A 9982-nucleotide genomic window follows, 5' to 3' on the forward strand; every position below is an offset into this window, starting at 1 on the left:
GACAAAGAGAGAAAATGGTCATCAACCAGGCAGCCACAGTTCATGTTTACTCTTTCTCCCAGGAAAAGATATGCCTGTGCTTTCTCCAAATTCTCAGGCAAAGCCTACTGTGGTTTGGAGAAATGGTCGTTTGTCCAAGAAACCACAGTACTAGAATTCTCTGTACTTTCCCTGAGACGTCAGGAAAGTCTAAGGGACCCAACTCTGGTCTATCAGGTAGGAGCTTCTTGGCTCTGCTGTCACTACTGGCTTAAACTTTATACCTTAAATAAATCCAGGGCTATTGATCTGAAACACATCGAACCTTTTCCAGGTACAATAACCATTGTTCAACTTACAAATCTACTGGATTTGGGAGATTATTTTAAATGACAGCCTTCTATTAACAAAGGAGACTAACCATTCAATTTATCAGTTGCCACTTATTATTTTGACTGATTATAAGAACATGAGTTCTATTGGTTAGGGTTATGAGAAGTTATTGTTAGCTTCCACAATTTCAAGCATTCCATATTTTGAAATTGCTTTCTGAATAAATATAAAAATGATACATTTCTTATTTTATAAGAAAAGTGCAGACAGTATAGTAAGGAGGCTTTTGAGTGTTACAATAGCAATAGAATACATTTGAAATGAAGTCTTAGGTTCCATTTGGTTCCATAAACAGCCCAGACGGTGATGTCCCTGGGTGATGTCCTACAGCACATCCTACCAGCCCTCTCCTACTGCTGCTGGCCAAATCGGCAGTGAAATTGCAGACAGGGCTGGATGAACTGAATTAAAGTACATTCTTCTTTCCCTGTCCAGCTCATCCCTTATTGACTCCTGAGCTCTTCTGACCTATAGTAACCATTTGATCTCTTAGCGATACACATGGATTTATGTGTTCACATTTGCTTTTAGTAGGCCACTCTCACGCCAAGACAGACTGTGGCCACCTTGATGCAGAGACCCTCTTCTACGCCTCCATAGTTCCCTCCATGCTGGTGTGGTGCTAGGTATGTATAGCTGTGTAGTTAAACAGGTTTATTTCAACTAGAAAAGGAGATGTAAAGTCATAGTAGGCCTAAAAGGTAAGGCAAAATAGGTAGATTTGACGCAACATGGGCTTCCAGCTACAGACTTGAATGGGGGATGAGGAAGTGGGAAGGCAAGGCTCCAGGGCCTAAAGTCCAGAAACTTGGCTGCCTCTCTTTTCTTTGTTCTTCCCATTCTTTTTATCTTTAGCTACTCCTCTTCCAAGTCACTTGTTTAATAAAAATTGCCATATCTGCCTGCTCTCCTAGAGGCAATCAGCATCACTTAATAGTGGTGAAAAATACATGGGGTGTCCCAGAAAATAATATATTACTGTGTAACGAATGGCAGGTAAGCTTGAAGCCTACGTGAGTCCACTAATCTTTGAAATCATTAATTTCTAACTTATGATTGAATGTGCTCATTCATTCACTGAGTCATTCACCAAACATTATATGGAACAGTGTACAATTTATACCACAAATCCTCAGTGCAAACATACAGTGCTTCAGACTCTATGTATATTTTGCAATCTGAATGCCTATAGAACATTCTGTGAGTGTCTACTGATTGGGAGACACAATTGAAAAATACATTGAAATATTTCCACCTGTTTTCTGATAAAAAAATAAAGTCAAAGCGTAGGCACTGTTTGTCTGAATGATAGGGGATAACTAAGATTGTACAGAACTGGAAAAGTTAGGACAATCTGAAAATAAAGCACAGCTAATTGAATATGATACACTAATCTCTTGGATACAGAGAATTCAGTTATTAGTGGAAACCCAGTTCATCAATGGAAATGTAATTGTTGACAGAGCATGAACTATGATTGATATGAGGTCAGAAAGTCCAAAGGTCACAGGGTTAGTGACTCATATCAGTTTGTCAGAGCCTTTCCTGTAATACACTCCACACTAGGAAAGCAGAGTGATTGGAACATGCTCCCCTTTCATCTTAGAGATGAGACCAGTTTCCACCTAAGCCTCTGGTATTTGGACTTGGGCCGGTAAGGCAACTCATAGAAATGCATTCCCAGAAGCAGGGAACCTCCGCACCCCCAACATCAAACTTCCATACCAACACCAAATTATGTCCAGTCCCCAGGAGAGACTCATCTCACCCTAGGAGGGGGCAGTGGGTGATATGCCCAGGGCTTCCTGCTAACCTTGGCCCCAGGGACTGCTGAAGCATGCACCACCCCTGTGGTGAGAGAGAAGGAAGAAAAGAAGGAAAGGACATTCTAGAATTGATGTGGTGAGGGTGTGGGTAGAATGAAGTTGCCCAGGGTTGTGTTGTAATATACATGAGGATAAAAGCACCCAGTCTGGCCTTGGAGACAGGGACTCCAGGAAGACCCCTATAGCATTGTAATGTTCGGGTGCATTTTCACATTTAGCTCGTGTGCTCCCTAGATGTATTCCCTATTTTACCATTATTTCCCTGTTCTCAGCAGTTTGTTCCAAATAATTTTCTCTTTTAATTCATTGCCCTCATGTTCAATTTCCTTTTGATCTGTAGGTATCAGTGGCCAAGTATATGTGAAGTACTGCAGGAACTATCCATAATGTCTCTGTTCCCTGTCACTCTCAACTAGATGGAAAAACAACTGCTCAAGGTTTCCAAACCCTCTCCCCATTCATTTATTCCATGGCTTCAGTTGTAACCCTTCGAGGTGGCTTGGAAAAGGCTTCACAGTAAACCGCCTAAGAAGACCCAGCTCCAGCACTGAAAGTCAAGTGTCCTTTCCGTCTGGGCAAAGTAAAATGGTTGGTCACCCTAAGCCTACTACAATTTCTATTAGCAACTTCTCAAAATCTCAAAAATAAGAAAAAGAAAATCTAACGGAAACAGCGTGCTCCTATACTAGTTGCCTAAAACCATCTAATTGCCTCTAACAGCCCCTCACATGTAAAGATTCTGTGTGGCTTTCCCTATATCTTGCTGACCCCAGTTCCTATGGTAACATAAACCTCTGCTCCATTCATTTCCATTTACCTCGCCGCCCTCCCTTTCTTCAGCATCATCCCTTACCCTTGTGGCAACCCCATCTATCACCCCATCGATCCCTGAAAAAGAGATCTGGTCAAATTGCACAGTCTTTACAAAGCGATGCTGTGTTGAGCCTTCCTGGGTAAGTGCAACCTTTCAGCCTGGAACTAACCCTGGGGAAGATGCAGACATGCACTGCACAGGCCCCTTAACAGGGAGCAGGGAGCCTCCAGCTGCCAGCTCCCTCAGGCTTTGCCTCACCCAAGGACCCTTCTTCCCCAAGTGGCCCACAACCAGTTACTGATCCACGTAGGAGCATAAAGGCCAAGAAATTCCAGACTGATCCCAGTCACTCCAAGGGGCCATATTCACTCCACAGCACCCTGCAGGGTTGGCTGTGGCTCTGTCACGCCTGACCCCAATGCACGTCTTCTATGTTCAGTCCCGAATTATTCCCCGCCTTCCCATGGATATTTCTTCTTAAACAATATGCAGCAATGTCCTTATTCAATCAATACACAGACTCATTTCAGTGTCTGCTTCTAGAGAACCCAGTCTGCGTCATGACCTCAAGAACTTTAAGTACAAAAAGGAGAAATCTGGTTTCTCCAGAGCCCACAGTAAAATCTGTTTGTTTTTAGATAACTGGAACACTGAATCATGGTAAGAAATTAAAATCTGGAGAGCCACACGATGAGCTCTGGTAACCCAACAGATAATCTGTTCTTAAGAAACACACACTTGGCTGGGCGCGCTGGCTCACGCCTGAAATCCCAGCACTTTGGGAGGCCGAGACGGGCGGATCACGAGGTCAGGAGATCAAGACCATCCTGGCTAACCCAGTGAAACCCCGTCTCTACTAAAAAATACAAAAAACTAGCCGGGCGAGGTGGCGGGTGCCTGTAGTCCCAGCTACTCGGGAGGCTGAGGCAGGAGAATGGCGTGAACCTGGGAGGCGGAGCTTGCGGTGAGCTGAGATCCAACCACTGCACTCCAGCCTGGGTGACAGAGCTAGATTCCGTCTCACAAAAAAAAAAAAAAAAAAAAAAAAAGAAACACACACTTAAAGCAGGGCAGAGTAGCAACTTAGAAAATTAAATAACATATATAAGGCCAGGTAATAATAACAGTAACCATAATGATCATAAACATTTGGATAGCACTTAGGATGTGCCAAACACCTTTCATAGCCCTTTAAATATCTTAACTCATTTAATCTTCACCATGATCATATGAGTCAGGTCCTTTCATTATCCTGTTTTACAGCGAGGAAACTGAGGCACATACAGGTTGAGTAATTTGCCCAAAATTGCACAGCTAGTGAATGGGCAGAGCTAAGGTTTCAAACTCTAGCAACTTGTTCTAAAGTCTCCACCAAACTGTAATTGTATGCTAATATAGGGTATGTACTCTGACTACAGACATATAATGAAACTAAAGAAGGAAGTTGGACAGTAAGTGAGAAATCAAGCAATCAAGAATCTGGAGATGTAGAACTCAAAGATTCAGGTCAAAATGGGACATGAGAAGAGTGAATCACAGCAGAGACCTTGATTCTCTGGCTGGATTCTGGCCCAGACTCCACCTTTCCTTTGCAGGGCAGGAGGCCAGTTGAGGGTTGGCCAGCATAGGTCTGCGTGTGAGGGCAGATAAGTAGGTGTCCCTGGATAGAATAAAGGATTTAGATGCAGGAATGCAGACAGGTTTTGACAGAGATAGGAAATAAAACTGACTCAGTGGAAGGGAAACAAGCAATAAGATTCATATCCTCATCCAACCCATGGCAATAAACACTGCCCTCCATCTTCAACAGGTTGTATCAATATTTCGATGACATTCCTTTTTCCTTAAATAAGGAAATCCTCTGTGTTAAACTGAGGTATACTCAGGCCCAATTTCAACCCCCCATGTTAACGTCCCCGTGGGTATCACATATGTACCTTTCTCTCCCCATTATAGTTCTACCCTGCAAACATAATTCCTTAAATTCCCAACAAATAGGATTCATAAATACATAAATATTTTTGGCTTTCATACATGTCTACACAAAAACATAGAGATGATTGTTTTCTTTTCCTTTTATTCAACAGTGGTGCTGCAGAGAAGCTAGACAAACCAGTGGCCCATCACTAGCACATCAATCCAAAGGTACAGGGTAAGCCATAGATTGTTCCCTGGTACTCAGGAGGCCACTGTCTCCCAGCTTCCTTTCGGGAATTGTTTACTCATCCATGAAGTTACTGCTAAGTTGGGATAACCCAGGTCACTACTGCTTCTTGGAGATTAATTTTTAAACCCCATTCTACCTCCTGACTCTCTGCAGGAGAAAATAGAAAAAAAGATAGAGATAAATAAAATTTTCAAAAATCCTATGTTGCAAATTATTTATACTTCAAGTCTTTGGTGAAGCAGGATCTAAATCCCTGTACCTCTAGTTTCTCTGAGCTCTGTGTATTATTCAGATGGCTGTGGAAATTGAACCCCAGGCTAAAGGCATAGAAGGGAAAATAGCTATTTTCTCTTTTACCATGGAAACCCTCTGCACCATGGGGTGCTAAGAAGAAATGAACAGCTTTAATAACTTGGGGGATGTCTGCCTCTACCTTAGCCAACATAATGGAGTTATGGTGTAGTATAAATCATGGGTGTCTAATTCAGGCTGCCTCTCAAGGGCTCAGGGAAGCCTCGTACTCACTTAGAACAAATCGGCATGGTTTATTCCCTAGACAAATTAAGCATTTCCCCCACAAGCTTTAATCACCTCTGAGTACCCTAGAAGAGGCAGTGCACAGGTCCTCAGAGAGAACATTTGTGGATGGACTTTGGTTTTGCATGTGATGCTTCCATCCCAAATACAAAAAGATGTTCATTATTTTGTAAGATTATGTCTTACGAATGTGTATTCGGTACAAAGTTTCTCTCTCTCGCTCTCTTTGGAAGAGAGTTTTGGAAACAAATAGCTGCAAACTCAATAGCTACTTGCAATCAGTTCTGGAAACTTTAACTGACAGCCTGTTTCTTCCCTTTTCTTCCAACCTTCTTCCTCTTTCCCTCCCTCTTGCTCATCTTTTTAATATGACTTAAGTAAGGAAGAACTTAACAATATCTACCTTAGTCCCTAACACTTTTTTCAGAACTCTGTTTCTGAAAGAATGATCTCATCACAAATTAATCCTCCATTGCTCCTAAAATAAATCTGTATAGAATGACGACATTTGTTTCCAACTCTACAATACAAGTTTTAAAAAAATCTTAAAGTAAACTTGGGAAGGAAATGTCTTAGGTGCATTTGAGTTCCTGGTGAACAGCATCAAAAGGCTTTATGCTGGTAAGACAGGGCCAGAGATGGTTATCTTATTGGATTCTTGCGCCTCATGCCCATCTACTTCCTGTTGTAAGGGATTCTTCCTATGGAGAGTGAAGAATATGCTGGCTAATTTAGGCCCCACTGTTCTTCTTGGTGGAATCTCAATGGCTGTCCTGAGCTCCAGGTGTCAGTCTGGGAATGCCTTTTCACAGGGCAGACATCTGGCTCTGGGTCCTTGGCAAACCAACTGTGACAGGTTCCTCTGACAGCTGCAGTGGCAGGGCTGGGCCTCCAGGTGATTAAATAATCCTGCTTTCTGGCCCACTCATGTGTTTGGATTGGAGCCATTTCCCTGGAATGGGGCTGAACCAAACACAGCTGCTGCTCACTGACCACAGTAAGGTGTCTATGGGCTGAGCACTCCCCACCCTAAAATTGTGAAATGTCCCCTTTTCTTTCTCAGACAACTCAAACCTGCAGTTATCACAGACATGCCCCTGGAAATATAAGAACCTCCATCTGTCTGAAATGGGGCTGAAATTTCGCTTTTCGTTGTAAGTATTGTTAAATTTGATAGCTCTGCTTTGAAAAGCAGGGGCTGTTTCTAACGTTGGCTAGAAATATTCCTTTCTTTCCACAGTAGTAGGCATGCCCACGCAATACACATTTGACTACATGTGTACACCAGATGAAGAAATGGATCAAGGGGATGTAGACTCAATGTATTTACATTTTCCAAAGACATGACACCATGTCCTGAAGAAAAAATTAAAAGATCGCTTTGTGGTGAAGCTTAATGTTGCAGATACACAAATACCAATGGCCTCCTACTGAATAAAAACACACATTCATAGCAGGTGGGAATTCAATTTAACAAAAGTAAAACTGCTGCAAGGGGATTCTATAGCCCAGTGGTTTTTAAAGTGTGGTCTCTAGACCTGCAGCACCGGCACCATGCGGGGAGTCTATTAGAAATGCAAATTCTCAGGTCCAACCCCAGACCTACTGCATCAGGGACTGTGTGGGTGGCACTAAACAATGGTTCCACAAGTCACTCAGGAGATTCTGATGGATGCTAAAGACTGAGAACTGTCCTAGCTGAAACTGGGGCTAGACACTATCAGACATTCACTCCTCCTTCAGCTAGATCTAATCCATGCTGCCATCCTCTCCTAAAGGGTGTTACCATCAGTTAATTCCCTGCTTCTACACAATTTTACCCCCTCACACACGCATGCACAGTAGTAATCAGTGATTTGCTGTAGCATGGGCAGTTCGGCAGACATCCAAATGCATCAACTCACCATAAATTCTAATGAAAGTCTTTCCAAGGCGCAGACATAAATGCCCCCATTTTACAGATGGTAAAAACCTAGCTTGTCAATTAGTGTTTCGATTAAGACAACATAAAGATAGTTCTGCCTTCACCCCTTGTTATAATGAACAGCAATACTTCCAGTTTTCTGGTCCAGTCAACCTGATATAAAATTTGAAATCTCAAATATTCTCTCTAAAGCCTTCACTCAGGCTTGACCAAATTGAAGGTTAGGGTAGGGATATACTGTTTTTTGTTCAAGATGTCTCCAGCCAACTAATAAGAGTTTTCACAGACAAAAATCATTTTGCAAAACAGCATCTGTGGTGATACCCACTGTTTCTGAGGTCATTTGACACAGGCATCTTCATTCAATTCTAACAGGAGTTGTAAACTGATACAACCTTTCTGGGAAGCAATTAGGCTATCATTTGATTTTGTAATGATACTTCTTGGAATTGATCAAAAGGAAATAAATAGACTACAGATGATTAAAAAAAAATATGATAGAGTGTGGATGTTTGTCCTTTCCAAATGTCATGTTGAAATGTGATTCCCAGTGTCGGAGGTAGGGCCTGGTGGGAGGTGACTGGATCATGGATCCCTCACCTCCTCATGGATCCTCATTCACGGATCCCTCACGAATGACTTAGCAACTCCCACCCCTTGGTGATGGGTGAGTTCTCACTGCGAGTTCACACGAGATCTAGTTGTTTAAAAAAGCATGGCACTTCCCCTCAACCTTGCTCCTGCTATGGGACACGCTGGCTACCCATCACCTGTCGCCGTGATTGGAAGCTTCCTGAGGCCTCCCCAGAAGCAGATGCCAGCACCATGATTCCTGTAAGGCCTGCACTGCTGTGAGCCAATTCAATGTCTTTTCTTTATAAATTACCCAGCCTCAATATTCCTTTATAGTGATGCAGGAATAGCCTGATACAATATCTAAGGAAGTTCTCTATCCTGGAGTTTGTAAAAGTTCACATAAAATGGGCAAGGCTAAACAAACTGTAGTTCTTCCATAACATGGACTATAATATAGCCATTGAGAAGCCAACTGTTGAGCACAAGTTATTAAATAATAGTCATAAGATAAAGTCAAATGAAAATGGCATGGTAGAAACCTTTGAAAAATAGTAAGACCTAATTTTTAAATAATTATGATTTAACAAAAATGTGCTTACATGTGTACATGTGCACACACAGATAGATATATTGAAAGTGACTGGATATAGACCAGTGATATATTAAGAATGATTCTATGTGGGTAAATGTATTAAGAATTATTTTCATACATGTTCCATAATAAACATGTTACTTTTATACGTAGAGGAAAACAATGTTTTTTAATAGGAGATGTGGTTCCCATATTCCTAGGATAGTTCAGGTAATTAGAAGTCTCGCGCATGCGCGCGCACACACACACACATAAAATGAGCTAAATTTATTGCTAAAAAATGCTTTCTTAAGAAAGCCCTACACTTTTTCGATGTTGGGGAAATGTAATCAAGGTTTGGACTCCCTCCTCGGCAGTCAGTTCTGACACTGAAAGGTAATGTATCCTGAGAGGCAGTGCCTAGCCGGAAGCCCCACCGACAAAGGGCCAGGCAGGGTTTTGAATCAGGGCACATTTGTATAGGTAACTGGAAGAGGCTTCTTAATACTCTTTTTTAAAAATGAGGGCAGAGCCAGGTGCAGTGACTCATGCCTGTAATCCCAGCACTTTGGGAGGCCAAGGCAGGTGGATCACTTGAGCTCAGTAGTTCAAGACCAGCCTGGCCAACATGGTCAGACCCATCTCTACTAAATATATAAAAATTAGCCGGGCATGGTGGCATATGTCTGGAATCCCAGCTACTCAGGAGGCTGAGGCAGGAGAATTGCTTGAATCCAAGAGGCAGAGGTTGTGGTGAGCCGAGATTGAGCCACTGTGTTCCAGCCTGAGCAACAGAGTGAGACTCTGTCTCAAAAAATAAGATAAAATTAGGGCAGGGAATGGGAGGATGTAGGTCAAAGAATACGAAGTGGCAGTTGAAACCTGGAGAGCTAATATACAACATAAGGACAATAGTTAATAAAAATGTATTATATTCAGGATTTTTGCTAAGAGAGTAGGTTTTAGCTGTTCTTGCCACCAAAAAAAAAAAAAAAAAAAAAAAAAAAAAAAAAAAAAAAAAAAAAAACAAGGAAAAAAAAGAAAGAAAAGAAAGTAAAGAAAAAAGAAGGTAACAGTGAGATGACAGAAATGTTAATTTTTCTGGGCTATAGTAATCATTTCACTATATATACCAAAACATTATACAACTTAAATATATACAGTAAAAATTAAGCAAAATAAAGATAAAAATGAG

This window comes from Papio anubis, chromosome 10 (assembly GCF_008728515.1).
Source record: "Papio anubis isolate 15944 chromosome 10, Panubis1.0, whole genome shotgun sequence".
Lineage (NCBI taxonomy): Eukaryota > Metazoa > Chordata > Mammalia > Primates > Cercopithecidae > Papio > Papio anubis.